Raw genomic sequence first — 10,000 nt, forward strand, 5'->3', positions numbered from 1 at the left:
GAGCGCCAGCTATCCTGAGGGAAACTTCGGAGGGAACCAGCTACTAGATGGTTCGATTAGTCTTTCGCCCCTATACCCAGTTCCGACGATCGATTTGCACGTCAGAATCGCTACGGACCTCCATCAGGGTTTCCCCTGACTTCGTCCTGACCAGGCATAGTTCACCATCTTTCGGGTCCCAGCGTGTACGCTCTTGGTGCGCCTCTTCTCGTAATGAGAACGAGACGCCCCGGGAGTGCGAAGCGTTTACAATTTTTATTTGCAAATCGCTTATCCTCCCTTGGTCTACGCGAGGTAAACCTTTACTTTCATTACGCCTTTAGGTTTAGTTATTTCCCAATGACTCGCGCACATGCTAGACTCCTTGGTCCGTGTTTCAAGACGGGTCCTGAAATTACCCAAATCGATAGCGTCGTTGATCGGCGTTTCAAAACGAGGTCTGTTCGAGAACACCGTAACCAACAGTCGTTCCGGGACAGAATCGGCATTATGTCCGATTACCGTCAAACACGAAACGCTCTTGCTACGGGCCGAACGCTAATTAATCTAGCGGCCCCGCGCCATATTTCTACCGTCGAGCGAGTCTGTCGGAACATCGAGGGTCCCCATGAATTCGAATAAAATCAAGTGGTCTACCACCTCGAGTCTTAGACAGACACCCAACGGATCACGACGTCCTACTAGAGGAAAAGTGCACGCGTTCGATATCGATTAGAAAAACGTAAAACGCGATTTATTGTAATATGCCGAAACACAAACAATATCCGTCATACAAACGTTCAACTTCAATTATCGAAACGCGAATGAATTTCCTCTTTCGACCTTTCGGGTTTCTCAGGTTTACCCCTGAACGGTTTCACGTACTCTTGAACTCTCTCTTCAAAGTGCTTTTCAACTTTCCCTCACGGTACTTGTTCGCTATCGGTCTCGTGGTCATATTTAGCCTTAGATGGAGTTTACCACCCACTTAGGGCTGCACTCTCAAGCAACCCGACTCTCAGGAGAGATCCTCACGCAATCGGCAACGGTCGCTACGGGCCTGGCACCCTCTATGGGCTGTGGCCCCGTTCAAGAAGGACTTGGACGCGCCGCACGATCTCGTGATAAACGGATCCTCCCTAACACCACATTTCCCGGTGGCCGATATCGACCACGGGATTCGGTGCTGGGCTTTTCCCTGTTCGCTCGCAGCTACTGAGGGAATCCTAGTTAGTTTCTTTTCCTCCGCTTAGTAATATGCTTAAATTCAGCGGGTAATCTCACCTGCTCTGAGGTCGATATATTATAATATATCTCGTATAATATTTAAATACAATTCGCCAAACTATCATAATCATCTCTCATATGAAATATAACATTATTTGTTTTTATTAAAGAGTCGGCAGCAGCAGCAGCAGCATCAGCATCAGCATCAGCATCAGCATCAGCATCAGCATCAGCATCAGCAACACACCACCAGCCTTTATACATATATAATATTTTTAATATATATAATTCATATATTTTGTCGATATACCGTGTGTATAAATGATATAAATAAAACACTGGTCAGACGTCCAGTCTTCGAAACTTTATTATTTCTCTCGGACACGACGACCGCGTTATCATTTTATCATAAATATATTATATATACACACACTTATTTATCGACTATATATACGTCGTATATATGTATAATATATATATATATTATATATAAATATAACTCTCTACCAAACAAATTTTATGTATTTCATATAAATACACGATTAATTTATGGTATAGCGGGTTGTGTTCAAAAATTGCGTAACTTTTTCTATAAAAATTTACGCTGCTTTTCGCACTTTAGGATGCCGCACAAATACAAAAAAAAATACGCACAAGTTTGTATGTGCATGTGTTTTTTCTTAATTAGTGTGCGTTATTGTTTCACATCCAACACGCTTAGGCATTATTTTTCTTTAATAAATAGAAAAATTTTAAATTCTAAGCAGTCTTTTAAATTGATACGACCCTCAGTCAGGAGTGGTCCGGGAACGAGTATCCGAGGACCGCAATGTGCGTTCGAAATGTCGATGTTCATGTGTCCTGCAGTTCACAAGTTGACGCGCAATTAGCTGCGTTCTTCATCGACCCACGAGCCAAGTGATTCACCGTTCAGGGTAATCATTTTATTATTATGTCGTTTTCTCATATTCTATTCGTCGTATTTTTAATATTTGATTATTATTAAATTAATAATATTATTATAATATCTTATACGCGTATAGAAAATTTATATAACGACATTTTTTATATATATATATATATATATATATATATATTATAATAAATGGTAATTATTCGAAACTTTTAGAGAAATTATAATATCGTACTTTGATATATCTGATAAATTTTAACCGCTGCACATGTTTTATTACAAACGAGGCGCGCATAGACAGATATCTCGCACGATATATTCCTCCTCTTTATATTATTACAGTTTTTTTTTTATCTTGAAAGTTTTATACAAATTTCGACGGTCGGGCGTAAATCTTCGAACACCTTCGAAATAATACATAAAATATTATTTCTAAAACGAATTTTTATACATATCGATAGAATCGACATGTGCTTAAATTTCGTTTAGGTACCCGGATGAAAATGTCTCAATAACATAATCATCACATATAATCTTGTCGATATTTTCTTGTATTACCTTCAAACGATAAAAAACTTAAGTAATAATATAATAAACGAAATAAAATTTATCCATAAAAATATAGACACACACACGACAACAGACGACGTTTCAATAAACTATATATTTTTCGTTTATTATAATAACGATTCTTTATCAGAACGTTTTTAGTTAACAAGAAATTTTGTTAATGATCGTTCCGTCAATCGTTATAATATATAATAATACATATGTTGTTATTGTTGTGTCGTCATCGTCGTCGACGCCTTCTATAAACTATGATAAAAATTTTTCGTTATATTTTTATTGGAAAAATTTATATATGTAAATATATTTTTATAGACGTATGAATTATATTTATCTTTTTTTTTTTAATTTTATTCGAAACTTGTTCGAATTTTGTAAAAATTAAAAAAAGATTTCAATATATATACATCTATAATATATATATATATATATATATATATATAATTTATAACATATATAAATTTCTTTTGAAGAGTTCGATAATTTTGTAGAAGAAAATTCTCTTTTACAATTAATACAGACTTGATTTCGTTTTTTTTTTTTTTGTTTAAAAACGAACAAATACTCTGTAATGATCCTTCCGCAGGTTCACCTACGGAAACCTTGTTACGACTTTTACTTCCTCTAAATGATCAAGTTTGGTCATCTTTCCGAAGCATCGGCGACGCCGAAACGCCACCGCGCTCAGTCCGAAGACCTCACTAAATCATTCAATCGGTAGTAGCGACGGGCGGTGTGTACAAAGGGCAGGGACGTAATCAACGCGAGCTTATGACTCGCGCTTACTGGGAATTCCTCGTTCATGGGGAACAATTGCAAGCCCCAATCCCTAGCACGAAGGAGGTTCAGCGGGTTACCCGGGCCGCTCGGCCAGGGAGGACACGCTGATTCCTTCAGTGTAGCGCGCGTGCGGCCCAGAACATCTAAGGGCATCACAGACCTGTTATTGCTCAATCTCGTGCGGCTAGAAGCCGCCTGTCCCTCTAAGAAGAATTATTTGTACGCCGACAGTAAAAACCGCGAACGGCAAGAGCCGAAACTCAATACCGACGGGCCTTTGGGATGTCGAAATACGCCTAGTTAGCAGGCTAGAGTCTCGTTCGTTATCGGAATTAACCAGACAAATCGCTCCACCAACTAAGAACGGCCATGCACCACCACCCACCGAATCAAGAAAGAGCTCTCAATCTGTCAATCCTTCCGGTGTCCGGGCCTGGTGAGGTTTCCCGTGTTGAGTCAAATTAAGCCGCAGGCTCCACTCCTGGTGGTGCCCTTCCGTCAATTCCTTTAAGTTTCAGCTTTGCAACCATACTTCCCCCGGAACCCAAAAGCTTTGGTTTCCCGGAAGCTGCCCGCCGAGTCATCGGAGGAACGTCGGCGGATCGCTAGCTGGCATCGTTTATGGTTAGAACTAGGGCGGTATCTGATCGCCTTCGAACCTCTAACTTTCGTTCTTGATCAATGAAAGCGTTTTTGGCAAATGCTTTCGCTTCTGTCCGTCTTGCGACGATCCAAGAATTTCACCTCTAACGTCGCAATACGAATGCCCCCATCCGTTCCTATTAATCATTACCTCGGGGTTCCGAAAACCAACAAAATAGAACCGAGGTCCTATTCCATTATTCCATGCACACAGTATTCAGGCAAAATTTTGGCCTGCTTTAAGCACTCTAATTTGTTCAAAGTAAACGTGCCGGCCCACCTCGACACTCAGTCAAGAGCACCGCGGCGGGATTGAGTTGGGCCGCCCTTGCGAGCTAAGCCCACCGGCAGGACGTCCCACGACACGCCAGTTAACACCGCGTACGATGAACCAGCGGCGTGGGACACAGATTCGACTACGAGCTTTTTAACCGCAACAACTTTAATATACGCTATTGGAGCTGGAATTACCGCGGCTGCTGGCACCAGACTTGCCCTCCAATTGATCCTCGTTAAAGGGTTTAGAGTGTACTCATTCCGATTACGGGGCCTCGGATGAGTCCCGTATCGTTATTTTTCGTCACTACCTCCCCGTGCCGGGAGTGGGTAATTTGCGCGCCTGCTGCCTTCCTTGGATGTGGTAGCCGTTTCTCAGGCTCCCTCTCCGGAATCGAACCCTGATTCCCCGTTACCCGTTACAACCATGGTAGGCGCAGAACCTACCATCGACAGTTGATAAGGCAGACATTTGAAAGATGCGTCGCCGGTGCGAGACCGTGCGATCAGCGAAAAGTTATTCAGAGTCACCAAATTGTACGATGACGAGCAAGCCCGCCACCGATTGGTTTTGATCTAATAAAAGCGCTCCTTCCGTCTCCGGTCGGAACTCTGTTTGCATGTATTAGCTCTAGAATTACCACAGTTATCCAAGTAAATGTGGGTACGATCTAAGGAACCATAACTGATTTAATGAGCCTTTCGCGGTTTCACCTTAATTTGGCTTGTACTGAGACATGCATGGCTTAATCTTTGAGACAAGCATATGACTACTGGCAGGATCAACCAGGGAACTGTGTTTTATAATATATATAATATATATTATTACTATTATTATTATATATATATATATATTTTATAATAAAAAACTATTATCGAAAAAGTTTTAATAACAATATCCAAAAGAGGATAAATTATGATGATGTTTTTTATATTACATATATACTTTATATTTATACATAATATAATAATCATCTATATTCCGTGTATAAACACATTGTTATTTACTTTTTCTTTTGCGTGTTTGCTGCGCTTATTATTGAAAATATATAATTTTCAGCGCCACGCTTTATTTATATTTTTTCTTATTTTATAAAATTTCACCGAATCGACTATAAATCTATCTAAATTTAATCGAAATGAGAAAAATTAGATGATTACGTCGACCGGGCTACAATTTCGACATTATCTCTACCCTTCGCTAGATTGTAAGCGACATGGTTTATACATTAGGTAATAATGAACGAAATTTTTATTCTCGCACGGAATAATGAGAGTTATCGCAAATATTGTGTATATTATATATATAAAAGTGTAATATAATATATATTTTTCATAGACGATCGCATATGAATCGCTCACGATAGAACGCTAGCTAAATTCGCGATCTCGCAATAGATATTTAATTTGTGGATAAATTGATATAATATCTAAAAAGGGAACCGCTAGCAATATACGTTAATATATTGGAGGAGAACGGGGACCCTTTCAGAAAACTATATAATCCACCGATGTGGAATGACCGAAACAACGTCTTTACGTAAATTATAACGAGTTTATTAAAATTTAACGAGACGTCAACTTCGATACACCACACATATATGTGCGCTGTACAACGGTACGCCTTCTACATTAACATTAATAAAGATGTATAGTGAAAATATATAAAAGATGTATTGTGAATATTAAAAAGAAGTATTATGAAATTACATGTTTTGTATTTAGAAGCCGTCCGAGGTGTATCTATCACATAAAAGTGTTATGAAAATATTAACAATAAGGAAAAAAAGTATTATGAAATTAGATGGCCGCTCGATGTATGAACGTACGAGGTGTATTATATAAAAGTTGTATGAAAATAGAAATAATAATGAAAAACAAGTATTATGAAATTAAATTCCGCTCGATATAGCAATTTGTCGAGAAAGATGATTTGTGAAAATTGAGTGGAGATGTTTTGTATTTAAAAGCCGTCCGAGGTGTATGACATAAAAGTGTTATGAAAATATTAACAATAAGGAAAAAAAGTATTATGAAATTAGATCGCCGCTCGATGTATGAACGTACGAGGTGTATTATATAAAAGTTGTATGAAAATAGAAATAATAATGAAAAACAAGTATTATGAAATTTAATTCCGCTCGATATAGCAATTTGTCGAGAAAGATGATTTGTGAAAATTGAGTGGAGATGTTTTGTATTTAAAAGCCGTCCGAGGTGTATGACATAAAAGTGTTATGAAAATATTAACAATAAGGAAAAAAAGTATTATGAAATTAGATCGCCGCTCGATGTATGAACGTACGAGGTGTATTATATAAAAGTTGTATGAAAATAGAAATAATAATAAAAAACAAGTATTATGAAATTAAATTCCGCTCGATATAGCAATTTGTCGAGAAAGATGATTTGTGAAAATTGAGTGGAGATGTTTTGTATTTAAAAGCCGTCCGAGGTGTATGACATAAAAGTGTTATGAAAATATTAACAATAAGGAAAAAAAGTATTATGAATTTAGATCGCCGCTCGATGTATGAACGTACGAGGTGTATTATATAAAAGTTGTATGAAAATAGAAATAATAATGAAAAACAAGTATTATGAAATTAAATTCCGCTCGATATAGCAATTTGTCGAGAAAGATGATTTGTGAAAATTGAGTGGAGATGTTTTTTATTTAAAAGCCGTCCGAGGTGTATGACATAAAAGTGTTATGAAAATATTAACAATAAGGAAAAAAAGTATTATGAAATTAGATCGCCGCTCGATGTATGAACGTACGAGGTGTATTATATAAAAGTTGTATGAAAATAGAAATAATAATGAAAAACAAGTATTATGAAATTAAATTCCGCTCGATATAGCAATTTGTCGAGAAAGATGATTTGTGAAAATTGAGTGGAGATGTTTTGTATTTAAAAGCCGTCCGAGGTGTATGACATAAAAGTGTTATGAAAATATTAACAATAAGGAAAAAAAGTATTATGAAATTAGATCGCCGCTCGATGTATGAACGTACGAGGTGTATTATATAAAAGTTGTATGAAAATAGAAATAATAATGAAAAACAAGTATTATGAAATTAAATTCCGCTCGATATAGCAATTTGTCGAGAAAGATGATTTGTGAAAATTGAGTGGAGATGTTTTGTATTTAAAAGCCGTCCGAGGTGTATGACATAAAAGTGTTATGAAAATATTAACAATAAGGAAAAAAAGTATTATGAAATTAGATCGCCGCTCGATGTATGAACGTACGAGGTGTATTATATAAAAGTTGTATGAAAATAGAAATAATAATGAAAAACAAGTATTATGAAATTTAATTCCGCTCGATATAGGAACTTGTCGAGAAAGATGATTTGTGAAGTTGAATGGAGATGTTTTGTATGTAGAAGTCGTCCGAGGTGTATGACATAAAAGTGTTATGAAAATATTAACCATAAGGAAAAAAAGTATTATGAAATTAGATCGCCGCTCGATGTATGAACGTACGAGGTGTATTATATAAAAGTTGTATGAAAATAGAAATAATAATAAAAAACAAGTATTATGAAATTAAATTCCGCTCGATATAGCAATTTGTCGAGAAAGATGATTTGTGAAAATTGAGTGGAGATGTTTTGTATTTAAAAGCCGTCCGAGGTGTATGACATAAAAGTGTTATGAAAATATTAACAATAAGGAAAAAAAGTATTATGAATTTAGATCGCCGCTCGATGTATGAACGTACGAGGTGTATTATATAAAAGTTGTATGAAAATAGAAATAATAATGAAAAACAAGTATTATGAAATTAAATTCCGCTCGATATAGCAATTTGTCGAAAAAGATGATTTGTGAAAATTGAGTGGAGATGTTTTGTATTTAAAAGCCGTCCGAGGTGTATCTATCACATAAAAGTGTTATGAAAATATTAACAATAAGGAAAAAAAGTATTATGAATTTAGATCGCCGCTCGATGTATGAACGTACGAGGTGTATTATATAAAAGTTGTATGAAAATAGAAATAATAATGAAAAACAAGTATTATGAAATTTAATTCCGCTCGATATAGGAACTTGTCGAGAAAGATGATTTGTGAAGTTGAATGGAGATGTTTTGTATGTAGAAGTCGTCCGAGGTGTATGACATAAAAGTGTTATGAAAATATTAACGATAAAGAAAAAAAGTATTATGAAATTAGATCGCCGTTCGATGTATGAACGTACGAGGTGTATTATATAAAAGTTTTATGAAAATAGTAATAATTATGAAAAACAAAGTATTACGAAATTACCTAAGTTTGGTGACTGACCGGCAGAGGGCGCTAGTGTCTATAAAACCGTGTTCAGTTTGTCGTCTGGCCGGCAGAGGGCGCTAGTGTCTATAAAACTGTGTTTAGTTTGTCTTCTGGCCGGCAGAGGGCGCTAGTGTCTATTAAACCGTGTTAAGTTCGGTGACTGGCCGGCAGAGGGCGCTAGTGTCTATAAAAAGGTGTTTAGTTTGTCGTCTCTCCGGCAGAGGGCGCTAGTGTCTATAAATCTGTGTTTGGTTTGTCTTCTGGCCGGCAGAGGGCGCTAGTGTCTATTAAACCGTGTTAAGTTCGGTGACTGGCCGGCAGAGGGCGCTAGTGTCTATAAAACAGTGTTAAGTTCGGTGACTGGCCGGCAGAGGGCGCTAGTGTCTATAAAACCGTATTAAGTTTGGTGTCTGGTCGGCAGGATATAGCAACTTGTCGAAAAAGTTGAATTGTGTAAATTGAATGGAAATTTTTTTTATGTAGAAGCCGTTCGAGGTATATTATATAAAAGTGTTATGAAAATATTAACAATAACGGAAAAAAGTATTATGAAATTAGATGGTGGCTCGATGTATGAACGTACGAGGTGTATTATATAAAAGTTGTATGAAAATAGTAATAATTATGAAAAGCAAAGTATTAGGAAATTACCTAAGTTTGGTGACTGGCCGGCAGAGGGCGCTAGTGTCTATAAAACGGTGTTTAGTTTGTCTTCTGGCCGGCAGAGGGCGCTAGTGTCTATTAAACCGTGTTAAGTTCGGTGACTGGCCGGCAGAGGGCGCTAGTGTCTATAAAACCGTATTAAGTTTGGTGTCTGGTCGGCAGGATATAGGAACTTGTCGAAAAAGTTGAATTGTGTAAATTGAATGGAAATTTTTTTTATGTAGAAGCCGTTCGAGGTATATTATATAAAAGTGTTATGAAAATATTAACAATAACGGAAAAAAGTATTATGAAATTAGATGGCCGCTCGATGTATGAACGTACGAGGTGTATTATATAAAAGTTGTATGAAAATAGTAATAATTATGAAAAGCAAAGTATTAGGAAATTAGATTCCGCTCGATATAGGAACTTGTCGAAAAAGATGAATTGTGAAAATTGAATGAAGGTGTTTAGTATGTAGAAGCCGTTCGGGGTGTAACATATAAAAGTTGTATAAAAATAGTGAAACAAAGGGAAAAAAGTATTGTGAATTTATATTCCGCTCGATATAATAGGTACTTGTCCAAAAATAAAGAAATAGATGTATGTTAGTTTCGGTTGTGTGAAGCGATGCACACCTGGGACACCTTCTGATGGGTATTATGAAGATTTTTCCATCCACACTAAAA

At 36.7% G+C, this 10,000-nt stretch overlaps 3 non-coding genes across 3 annotated transcripts in view; all 3 read right to left on the bottom strand.

The window, feature by feature from the left end:
• Positions 1-1,277, bottom strand: part of LOC130899791 (large subunit ribosomal RNA) — a 4,057-nt gene extending 2,780 nt beyond the window's left edge. Inside the window, exon 1 of the ribosomal RNA XR_009060092.1 lies at positions 1-1,277. This exon is cut by the window's left edge and continues 2,780 nt beyond it. This is a non-coding gene — a ribosomal RNA (large subunit ribosomal RNA).
• A 711-nt stretch (positions 1,278-1,988) lies between these two features.
• On the bottom strand, positions 1,989-2,144 carry LOC130899797 (5.8S ribosomal RNA). The gene has a single exon (XR_009060096.1). It is a non-coding gene; the product is annotated as a 5.8S ribosomal RNA (ribosomal RNA).
• Positions 2,145-3,255: 1,111 nt separating this feature from the next.
• On the bottom strand, positions 3,256-5,177 carry LOC130899781 (small subunit ribosomal RNA). Its single transcript, XR_009060083.1, has one exon. It is a non-coding gene; the product is annotated as a small subunit ribosomal RNA (ribosomal RNA).
• Between the last annotated feature and the right edge of the window lie 4,823 nt (positions 5,178-10,000).

This window comes from Diorhabda carinulata, chromosome 11 (assembly GCF_026250575.1).
Source record: "Diorhabda carinulata isolate Delta chromosome 11, icDioCari1.1, whole genome shotgun sequence".
Taxonomy (NCBI): domain Eukaryota; kingdom Metazoa; phylum Arthropoda; class Insecta; order Coleoptera; family Chrysomelidae; genus Diorhabda; species Diorhabda carinulata.